Below are 11,722 nucleotides of genomic sequence, written 5' to 3' on the forward strand. Positions count from 1 at the left end.
TCTCGTGAGTAGATCCTCAATACTGGTTCGTTTACCAGAATCTCTTTCAGCTTATTCACCGACTGCTGCTCTACTGGTCCAATGTTGAAAATGGCATCTTTTTTTAATAGGTCCGTCAGTGGTCTCGCAATTTGGGCGTATCCAGGTATGAATTTTCTGAAGAATCCTGTGAGACCCAGAAATCCTTGAACGGCTTTTACATTCTGAGGTGTTCCAAAGGAATTCACTGCTGATGTTTTCTCTTTTCCAGGGCATATTTGTCCACCTTCGATAATATGTCCCAGGAAATGAATTCGCCTCTGCATAAAGTTGCACTTCTTCCATTTTATTTTTAGACCAAATTCTGCAGCTCTCTTAAGTACCATTTCCGTCTTTTCCATGCATTCTTCTGGGGTAGCGGCATATACAATTATGTCATCCATATATAGCTGCATTATATTGGAATTAATTAGTTCTTGAAAAATAAATTGAACGAACCGTATAAACGCTGCTGGGGAATTCTTAAAACCAAAGGGCGCTTTGTTAAACTCGAATAAGCCTTCTCGGGTAACAAATGCTGTGTACGGCTTGCTGGCTTCTTCTACGGCCACATGAAAAAATCCGTTCTGTAAGTCCATGGTTGTAAACCATTTGGCACTCTGCAGTTTTTCAAGCACCTCCTCCATTATGGGTACCGGAAAACAATCCATCAGAACCATGGTGTTCAATTTTCTATAGTCCACGCAAACGCGTAGGGTACCATCCTTTTTCTTGACAACGACTATGCGACTGGCAACATTTGATGTAGATTTACGGACGATTGACTGCTCGACCCATTCCTCTACCTGCTTCTTTACAGCTATAGCTTCTTCTTCAGATAGTCGGGTGTGTCCATGGCGAAAGGGTTTAATCACGCCATCAGGAATAATTTTGAGTTCGACTGGACATTGCTTTATCTGCTTGGGTGGTGTTTCGTATGTTCTCTCTATCATGCGTTCAACGTCTTCTCGGTATTGTGGTGCAACTGTAAAAGAAGATTCTTCACAAATATTAAACATTTGGGAATACTCAACCGCTTGTTTTTTATCTGCTTCCAGGTCAAGAAAAGTATAGCCTTCTGCACTACAGATAAGACGAAACTTGCTGATAAAATCGTGTCCCACTATTCCATCGCAACTGAATTTAGAATCGTGGACGACTAAAACGTTGTGGCTTGCTTCCACCTGGTCGGTCTTGATTAATGCTCTGAAGCATCCAATCGGCTGTGTTGAGGCATTTCCCAAACCTCGCAATACTGTTGCAGTGCGGTTTAAATCAACATCTTTCATCTTCTTGAATATAGCTTCTTTAATTATGGTCACATCTGATCCTGTGTCCACCAGACAGTTGATGATAATCCCATTTATGATTACTGGCTTTGTTCGTGCACTATCAACGTGAATGCGCATGCTGTTTACTTTTTCCGGACACTTGCTTGAGATATGGCCCTCTTGATTACAGCTGAAACATTTGGTAGGAAGTGTACAATCCTTTCGTTTGTGTTCCCTCGAACCACAGTTGAAGCAGTGATCTGCTTTTACACCTTGTGTAATTTGCTTTGGTTTTGGTTGAATATTCGGCTTGTCAACAATATTCAGACTCTCGTAGATTTCGAATTCTTGCTTTAATTCCTTAAGAGTTTTACAACGGAGCATAGCACCCTTATACTCCTTTTTAATGTCGAGGCCGTTTACGATATGAGTTATCAAAGCAACTGTTTCAACTTCACCTAAGGCTGCTATTTTCTTCATTTGTAACAAATAGTCGTGTAGAGTCTCCTCCCTCTTCTTCTTCCTGTCTTGCAACTTTTTGTGAATAACGGCGCTATTATAGCTGCCTGAAAATTCTTCAATTAGTAACTCTTTGAGTTCAGTGTATCCACTGACACATTCAGATTCTAAGAAAAGTTCTGCTGATCCAATCATCTTACTTCTGGCTTGAACATATTTTTGTTTCTCCGAAAGTTCATATGCCTCGGCATTTTTCTCAAAAATTTCAAACCATTTTTTAATAGGAATTGATTTGCCATCACAGTCACTTACAACTTTTTCAAATTTTTCTGCAGCGATAATTACTTGCCCCTCTTGTTTAGATTTTGCCAACATGCTCTGGGTTAGAGTATTCATCATTTGTTCAAATTTCTCTTCGACTTTAGCACTAGCGTCTTTATTCTGCTTCTTTGCCTCTGCTTCTCCTACAGGCGCCAACTTTTGATCTTCTTCGTTCATTTTTTCTTTTCTGCTTTCGTCCTCGCTTTCGTTCTCTAGAATTGCTTGTATTTGGTCGGTGTTAAGTTTTTTATTTGTAGGTGGTGTACGTGTGAACATTCCGCGACAAGGCACTAACACCAGCAAACAACGACAATGTTCTAACGGCGCGACGGTAGTCGATTTTGCAGACGGCGCCACCGGTTAAAAGACAAATTTTGATTTTCGTTAGAAACGAATTTCACCACCTTTGCAATTTAATTGTTTTAAATTCCACAACAGCAAAACGACTTGAGTCTGTATGAGTTCAACCGATTTTTTCAACTTTCAATGCAGTAGACGTAGCCATAACTTTACAACTTTAAAGACTAAATCCACGCACACGACAATTTCAACTTTATCAGTTCTCTCTAGCAGCTTTCCCGACTTTTACCGACTTGTGTTCAAACAAAATCTGTACAACTGATTTTTCCAACTTTAAATGCAATAGATATAGCCACAACTTTACAACTTTTAAAGACTATATCCACGCACACAACAATGTCTTTTTTCTTTAAACAACTGCACCTTCATATAACCGATTTAGGACTGGACGAGCCCCCATGTAAGATTGTTTATTATTATTAATTTAATTATTAGTTTAATTCTAAATGCGGTAATTATATAAAGTATTCTTAGTTTGTGACCGAACGACTGCTGCTGAGAACTCGACTGACTGCTACGCTGACTTCCACCCAACTCCACTGCTGCCTTGCGATCGTTCCTTCGATGACTGATTGTCGATAACTTCGATTTCCGACAATCATGTTGCTGCTCAACAGCGCTGCCAACCGGGTTGTTGCCAGCCTTCAGCCTTACTCCATGTTACATATATTTAAAACAAGCATAACAACTGCATCATAAGCGCTTAATAAAAGACGTAAGTGATTTTTGTGATGTCTTTAAAGCTCTTTGATGGCGCCCTTAACTTCTGGCAAGTGCAGCATTATTGCAGCTCTCGGCCACGCCCCTCCGGCATCCGCCCCTTTTGGGTGCAACCCCCCGCCCCCCATGCACCATGCACCATGCCAGTGGCCATTTCATGTTATTGCTTTCTGTATATTGATGCTTCATATGGCTGCATGCCCTTGCGATCTCATTTTATGCGAATTTATTTTTATGGACCGTTGGCTGCCGGAGTCTTTTCCGTTGTGTGTGCTGAATATGTTTTATAATAATTTTATGAGCATTTATCCGACGCCATCGTTTTGTTAGCCGTAACATCAGATTGAATTGCAATGCAATAGGAATGCAATTTAATCTGCGTAGGGTGCGAGATATTGAAATGTTTTGTTTCCGCCCCTTCGGATTTCTTTCATTGTTACGCAACCAAATACTCTAGCTAACCCACCTTTATTGTAATCAAATAAATTCCAAATAATTCGCATTGCCAGCCAGAGGGCAATATTGGATTTCCGAAAACGATGCCTTAATTAAGTGCAATACAATCTGGGCAGAGTTCATGTTTATATCTAAGCTCAGTCAACGAAGTGCACTCTTTCCTTGCAAATTTCATTCTGTGAATTCTGTGGCATCGACTTTTCACGGAACTTGAGAGTTAACCGGAAATGAAGTTGTGCAACCGCTGTCCTTTATTAAAGAACTAAATCCACTGGGATTTAGGTTGAACTTTAACCTTCTCACCACGAACTTGCATACAGACGTGCCTTTTCAAATAAATGGTGCTGTATGGAAATAATTTAGAAAATGCCTTTTTTGCCGCCTCACATGGCAATAAGCAATTATAAAAATATGAAAGCTCCATCCACTTGTGCACAAGTAATTTGTCTTGCAATTAACCGTCGGGGGAAGGAAGTCGTTTCGGCTCTGAATTACAGGGATGGAGCTCACACACCTGGAAAACCAGGATCTTGGGGCTGCCATGGAGACGGAAGTGCGGGACCTCACGTGCGGCAGCAATTTGGAGAATGCATACATTCGAAGTAATTATTTCTACAACAAATATCGAGAAACATATGTCTGTCTTAAGAACTTTTTAAAAAAAAACTGAGGAGCGCTTAAAATTTAGAATTATATTTTTAGTACTGATTTTTAAATCACTCTCCTATTTGAACATATCAGCTTACAAATTTGTACAATTTTTAAGATAATTATCTAAGTCGACATTGCACTTTCTGTTAAAACGTTTTTAATTTTTAGCCAACCTAAGTATCCTTTTCTTATTTTTAAATGGAAATTCCTGATTCATTTAAATAAAAGCCGTGTTCCCGCTGACAAATTCGAACATATATTAATGACTGGCAGTGCATCTCGGATGGGTCCTGTGAGCCACGCAGATGGGTTCACCATATATTGTTCGTCTTGCGGGTGCTTGAGCTTCAGAAGTCGAGGCGACATTGCTCGACACTCGAGCGGAAGCCAGCTGGGGAAAGGGGGTGGTGGTGGGTGGGGGGACTGGGAGCAAACATCAGCAAACAATGCACAATTCCAGAGGCAACGGCAACAAGAAAACCGTGCTAAGAAAAGCAGCGGCTGCACAAAGAAATGCACTTAGAGAAAAAGTGTTAACTCTGTGTGTTCAGTTCATATTGAACTGTAAGCAGATTGGTCAGCTTTTAATCCTCAGATTAATAAGTTTTTATTTTTGATTTTATTTTAATACAGTTTAAGCAAGTGTCAAACATGACAGTTTCCAAGTTCTCTTAGTGTGCAATCGCAGTTTTCAGATTGATTGAGCAGTTGAGAAAAGCACTTGCAATGGAAAGCGCGCCAAGTAGTCATCTTCGCTTGGTCCTGTTTTCCAACCTCCCCCCGTTCCGAACTATCAATTCGCAACACTCCTGGTCGTCCTGACAATGTCCTGACAATGGCAAATATATTGGCATTTAAGGAGGAGTCCATCTGGGCTAATGCTTCCGGAGGCGGGCAGCAATGGAGTGGTGTCCTCTTATTGCCCGCTTCCTGCAGTTTGCCAGTCGCATCCGATTGTGCGGCTCCATTGCAATCATATTACAAGCCACATTTCATTTAATTTCTTGCGGAAATATAAAAGAAATCAAAAGCGAAAACGAAACATGGCGAGTGACCAAAGCGTGGTTAAGGCATCCCCATACCCTGGTCAACTTTTCGGTTTCATTTTGGCTCTTTAATGGGGCGGAAACGAGTATCTGTGCCGACATTGCAGCCAAAATGTTGAACTCACTCCGAATGGAGTTTACCTCCGGATTTTGAGTGGATTTTTCGGCGCGTGCGCTGGATTCGACTCCATTTTTGAGCAATTGTTTGAAAATTGTTGAGAATTTTCTTCGCTAACTAACCTGTTGCATGTTTCTTTGGACTTCGGAAAACCAGCAGCGATATGTTGAAAAATAAATAACTTACGCTTTTTATTGTGCAAAAAGTGAAAAAGTTGTGGCCTCTAATTGTTTGGCTCGGGTTGGACAATTGCAGGAGATTTTGTTTGATCAGCTCTCTAGCCAAGGGCCATAAGTTGGACAAAGTTGGAATTTTACTCTGGCCGCCCACTTGGATTTATTTTCCTTTTTCCCCGGCTTTTCAGGGAAATCGCTTTGCTCAAGTGGCTATCTGCCCGGGGCCTTGCAACTTGTTGCTTTGATCAGCTTTCTGTTTAAGAAGCAAATTCTCACTTCTCGATTTAGTTTGCACTTCTGTGCCACAGATTTTCTCAGTGGTCACTGCCTTTGTGGCTAATGTGGCTTTAATTCAATAATTCAATAATGCATCTGCAAACTAAATTTGTTAAGGACATCATGCAGATTCAAAAAGAAAGGAGGACAATTCTTGTTAAATATGTACAGCGATGTATTATTTAATTCACAGCAAAATAATCTATGTATTTTATGAGTATGTTTCTAATTATCGCCAACAAAAGTTGGTAATATGTTTGAATTTATTGTATTTAAAAGTTAGTATTAATTCTTATAGGAATAACAGCAATATAAAGTCATTTCTCTGTAAATAAATATTTATATATACGTACAAGCAAGTTTCTTTTATTGATTTCCACATTAATTGTTACTTTAAAACGTTTCCAATAATGTAAAGTAATTTAATTGAGTAATGCCGAGAAATATCTGCAAAGTTATATCTTTTAAAAGACCGTACAAAAAATGTAATGCATATATTGTAAAACACGAAAATGTACATTTGGTTAAAGACCGTCAGATTGCAGTTTTATATTCAATGAAAATCGGAAAAAAATGTTATTACGCAGAGAGCCAAATAAAAATATTTAGTCGAATTGGGACCTGTTTTTATAGCCTTTGGCAATGTCCTGGACCAACTTTTATTCAAATTTGTTTGTTTTCAATTGTTTTTGCGGATCTGCACGCGCATCAGCTTAAAATCGAGCCACAGAAAGGACAATAGTTGGGCGGACTATTATATCGCCATCGCCACACATAATAATTGTTGCCATACAGAGCTTTTTGTAATGAAGTGGAAAACATTGTGGAAATGCAGACAGGACACAGGCGCAACACGAACATTTGCATTGCATTACCGTGTGGAGGACCCTCCAGGACCTCGTCCTGCGGAGGTCCTTGCCATCGATATGTGCAATTACACGTGCTGCATGCTGGCACGTGCAGCTGGCGGCAATTATCGCAGGCTTTGGCTGATTAAAATGGGATTGCCATGGATGAGCCCGCCGACCAGGATCTGATTCCATCTCCTGGAGAGTCCCAATCTGGGAGGATCCTTTGCCAGCTGCATAAATATGAGAAATGATACTTAATTTCCCACAGTCCCGAGCATTATTAATTCTTGATCGTTTCATTTTGGAAAAAGGAGCTGGAGCGTGGGATATTTGTGAAGTATTCGTAAAATGTACAAGGCGAGCTTTTAAATAAATAATGGCTGGGAAACTTTGATTGTCAAACCAATTTGAACATACCCTTCAAAATAAAATGCATATCCAAGATATGCATTGTTCATTGGAACTGTTTTTAAACTCAAAGCATATCTAAAGAACACAAAAGAAAAACGTAATGTTAAATGATTTTAGGATAATTAAAAATATATAATATATTATATAGTATTCAGCAGCTGCATTAAGTCACATTTTGTTCCATTTAAAAGACCCTTTAAGAAAAGGGCACTCATCTTTCGGTGTGGCTTTCAACGCTAGTTTGGCAGCTTAATTAAGCCAACTTGGCAGCCGAGGTGCATGGCAACCTGCATTCCGGCATTTTCTTTCCTTTAAAACCTTTTTCCTCCGGACTCTCCCATTTTTCCTGTTTGTGCGACTGCTCAACTTTTGTCGGACGCACGTCAAAGTCAGGGGGAATTAAAACAACGACCCAGATGGCCGTCAGGGAAAAAAGGAGGAAAAGGTGGAATGGCTTTGGAGCAGAAGCACAAGTTCCTTCAGTTTCCTCTCCCGCAGGCTCGTCTTTGTTTTCATTGCCAGACTAAGGGCACTCGGCGACTCCTTCTGCTACCTGTCAGTGGTGACAACTATGGCAGTTCACAGAGCAGCTGAATGATTAGTTAGAATATCAATAAAAAATGTATAAAACTTGGACCAAAATACAGATACTACATACATGTAGATACATAATTTATCGATTAGTGCAGATAGGATCGGATAGTTTGGATAGATAAAAGCTGTGGGTCCAACACTATTGTAGCAGACTGTTGTTGATGTTGTTTGTCACGTGCCAGTTGCAAACACACACACCCAAGAAAAAGAACAACCCACGTACACACTGGCGCACACACCTCAGATAATGGTGCTGTCAGAAGCGTATTGAACAACATCAATCATACGCACTGGTGTACGCTCCGTATGTCGCGTCCTCAACTTGCGAGTGACGTGCCTCAAGGCGCGCCTTTCACTCCAATCTCTTGGCTGCGGGCACCTTGGGCGTACTGCGGCGGAATGGGGCTGGATCTGGACCTGGTTCCGGATCCGGAGACCCTAGTTGTGGCGTCGATTCTGACCAGTTGCCTGGTTGCCACTTTGTTTTCCCCTCCGCTTTGATTAATGGCATCCGAAGTGACCTTGATTTCAGTGGAGCCACGCCCAACGCACGCTCCATATTGTAGTGATGTTAATTACTTATTCTCTCGGTGAGCATGTGACAAACTCACTGGAGTTCTTTCAACTCCAAGTGAGCTGGTGCTGGTGGGCAGATAATCTGCCAAATCATGTCCTGGATTTTTGCTCAGGTTTCAGCACAGTGAAAATTATGTGGCTTGAATTTACTTCGCATTTCATACATGAAAATACATAAGGCACTGCTACTTCCCGTATAGCCAAATGTCTAAGTCTTATGCCAAGATTGGCCAGCCTTAATTATGGCAATACTTGAGCCTGAATAATTCATTCATACGATGATCTGGTATGGTTGGTATCTCTTCTTCTCGGACACCTCGACTTGTTTGTCCAGCCGGCGAGGTGGCGCTCACTTCCATCAAGTTAATAAGTCCACGTAAGCTGATAGCCATCATCAGGTGTGTGGACTGCGCCTCTGGTCACTATTCCGGCAAATTGCGTCGATGTTTCTAATAATAACTGTGCGCACTTTCTAATTGCTTGCTGAAACGACAGAGCAGACGACTAAGGACACTAAGGACACAACAAAGCAAATAGCCACATTATCGCAATTCGGACACGTCAACACGGCAACCGATGGCCAGTGGGCTGGGATGTGACAAAGGGCACAAACAAACAAATTATGTTGCTAATTTTCAACGAGGACACGAACACCGACGTGCAGGCGAGGGCCGAGTGAAAGTGGAAACATAATCGTATCTTTAAAACACACTCACCATTTAAGGACTAAACTTGGGAACAAGCTGAGCAAATGGTACTTACACATCCTGTATAGTGAGTATTGCTATATAAAAATCTATGTACCTAAGAATCAAGGAACTGATAAAAAATGTCAAAATCAAAACCCACCTATTACTTTTATTTTCAAGTTCAAGCGACAGTCTGTTATAAATAATTACTTTTATAATTATGTTTAAGTTACGTTTTATTTATTAATTAATCTGCAAAAATGTGTAAGAAGTTGACCACTAATATTTAATTGTCCAATTTCAAATCCTTACAATGAAATACTTTTCTGAGGCCACTTGGCTCATAAGGATTATCATTCTACTTCCAATCTGATCTGGTCCGGCCATTGTAATTAGAAATCCGTGGTGTTTGCTGCCAGGAGGCTCTGATTTATGGGTTGACGTGCCAGGACGAGGAAGGCGTGTTTAATATCCCGTCATCTGATTACTCAATAGGAGCAGCCAAGTGGCCCGTACGGCTCACCACTTCCGGCTGTCTTGTTAGGACGCCTCGCTTCGCATCGCATCGCATCCCGCCTACTAATTGAGTAATTTATGCGTGTTTGTCGTTACGCATCCGCCACCGTGGCCCGGCGAGGACTCTTTACATTTCAGTCTTGGAGCCCAGAAGACACCGACCCCCTTCCCGCCCAGCGAAAGACATTTAAGCCCGCTGGCGCGTTATCTATGCCGAATGCCGACGACTTTTTCACCAGTCAGCTGGATATTCTGTGCGCACGGCATAAATAGCCGTGAAATCCTCGATGGTGCTGAAGAATTGGGGTCTTGAAATTCTAATTAATGGGGATGGTTCTAGTTTCAAGTAAAAATCATACGTTTTCATAAAACGTGCTCTTGTCAATGAAATAAGTAATATGATATCTTAAATTATGTTCTTGTATATAGTTTCTTTCACTAAGATAATTCTTTATTATATTTTTATTTATATTATATTTATTTATTTATAAACAAATATGTATATATTTTTTTTTAAGATTCGTTCCAATTGTTTTCCTTAGTGTATCCAGTTTGCTCGGTCGTAGCCACTTTCTGTGAGGATGGCACATCGTTTGTGTGTCGCAGCAAATTCATAAAACGTGACAGGAAATGCAAAACGATGCCACAGCGTCTACCTTGATTGAAAAAGGCAAAGGCGACGGGCTCGAGTGGTTGGGCCAAAGTTAGAGGCCTGCTAAATTAATTTGACATTTCTTGCGGCGGGTATGCTGCGCAGGGGATTCCCCCGGGCACCGATTCCCGGCCGTGATTTATGCGAAAAGAGTTCAGCTCCGAGAAGGCCAGGATGATTCGCAGCCAGGGATATTTCACACTCTTTTTCGGGCTGATTAGCCCGAGGACTTTAAGCCAGGCGGGGATTTCCTGATTTGTCTCGTTTACCACGAATTTAAATTTAAATTTAAGGTGGGTGTTGAAGTTATGGCTGAAAACTTAATTTACAAGGTAAATAGAGTTGGTAAAAAGCCTTGATGTATTTATTATTTACGGCTTTCAGTTGCAGCTCACACTTTAATGCACATTAATAACTGCCCACTTTTATTGGCTGGCCATTAAATTAATTAAATGTATCCCTTTTTGCATATATATTTTTTATCATTTTCTATAGCTTTTTTTGTATGCCAATTGTAATTTATTGCGTTCACTTTGAGTGAGCTATTTTTATTATTGTTTAACAAAGGATTGTTGACAAAAACAACTTTATTAAAATTAAAAGCTATTTAAAGGTCAACGAATTATAAATTGCGAAGCCAAACATTAATTGTAATACTTTTCAGATCAGTGAGTTAAGTATTTATTACCATCGAGACTGAAGTCAAGTTTTAAAAAAGCATAAGAGCAATTTAAATATATTTCAGCCTCATAATGGCTAGTTAATCTTGAGATATGTCTTCTGCGGTCGAGTATCCTTTAATATAACAAAAAAGTGCAATTTACGAGTAGCTGCGTCAAAATACTGTACTCTTTGCCTTTTGGTCCTTTGGAACGATAGCCCAGTCCTGCCTGAACTGAGTCATTGAGCTCCTCTTTATAAGGGGTAACTTTATTGTTCAATTGCTGTCTTTGTCGTTTTGCTTTTCCAATGCATTGACTATAAAATTCGAATTCGATGCTTTGGGGTACGAGAAAAAGTATCAATAAATTTGCCATCCTTTTGTGATGTTGTATGCAAAACTTTCAGTATCCTGCCGGTAATGTGTTGTCCAGCAGTTGGCTTATTTTTCTGCTGCATCAGCTTATTGTTTTTCCCTTTTTTTTTTGGTTTGTTTAGGTCTCCTTTTTCCTTAACCATTTTACTTGGCAGTCGTAAAATGTTTTATAAGTTACTTTAATGCATTTTATTTCCCTTATAAATGCAGAAAGAAGAATTTTTCAACGCTATGCAAACTGAATTTATCATCAGTAAAGTTATTTTTTTTTTATAGAGAAAACTATATAAATATTTACTTCTTTTAACCTTTTTTAGCCGTACCATGGCCAAATGCTTCATGGCATGCTAATGACACGTTTTTAGAGGGTTTTTATTGGAAGACAAGGACGCAATTAATTTTATAGCAAGCTCTGAAATAAAGCAATTTTAATTCAAGTCATTTGTGAGGATACAAGTTGTGGGTAAGAAAAAAGAGCCTTGGGCTCTTGAAAAACGGCCAACATAAACGGGATTGGGATAAAAA

This window comes from Drosophila sechellia, chromosome 3L (genome assembly GCF_004382195.2).
Source record: "Drosophila sechellia strain sech25 chromosome 3L, ASM438219v1, whole genome shotgun sequence".
In the NCBI taxonomy this organism is placed as follows: domain Eukaryota; kingdom Metazoa; phylum Arthropoda; class Insecta; order Diptera; family Drosophilidae; genus Drosophila; species Drosophila sechellia.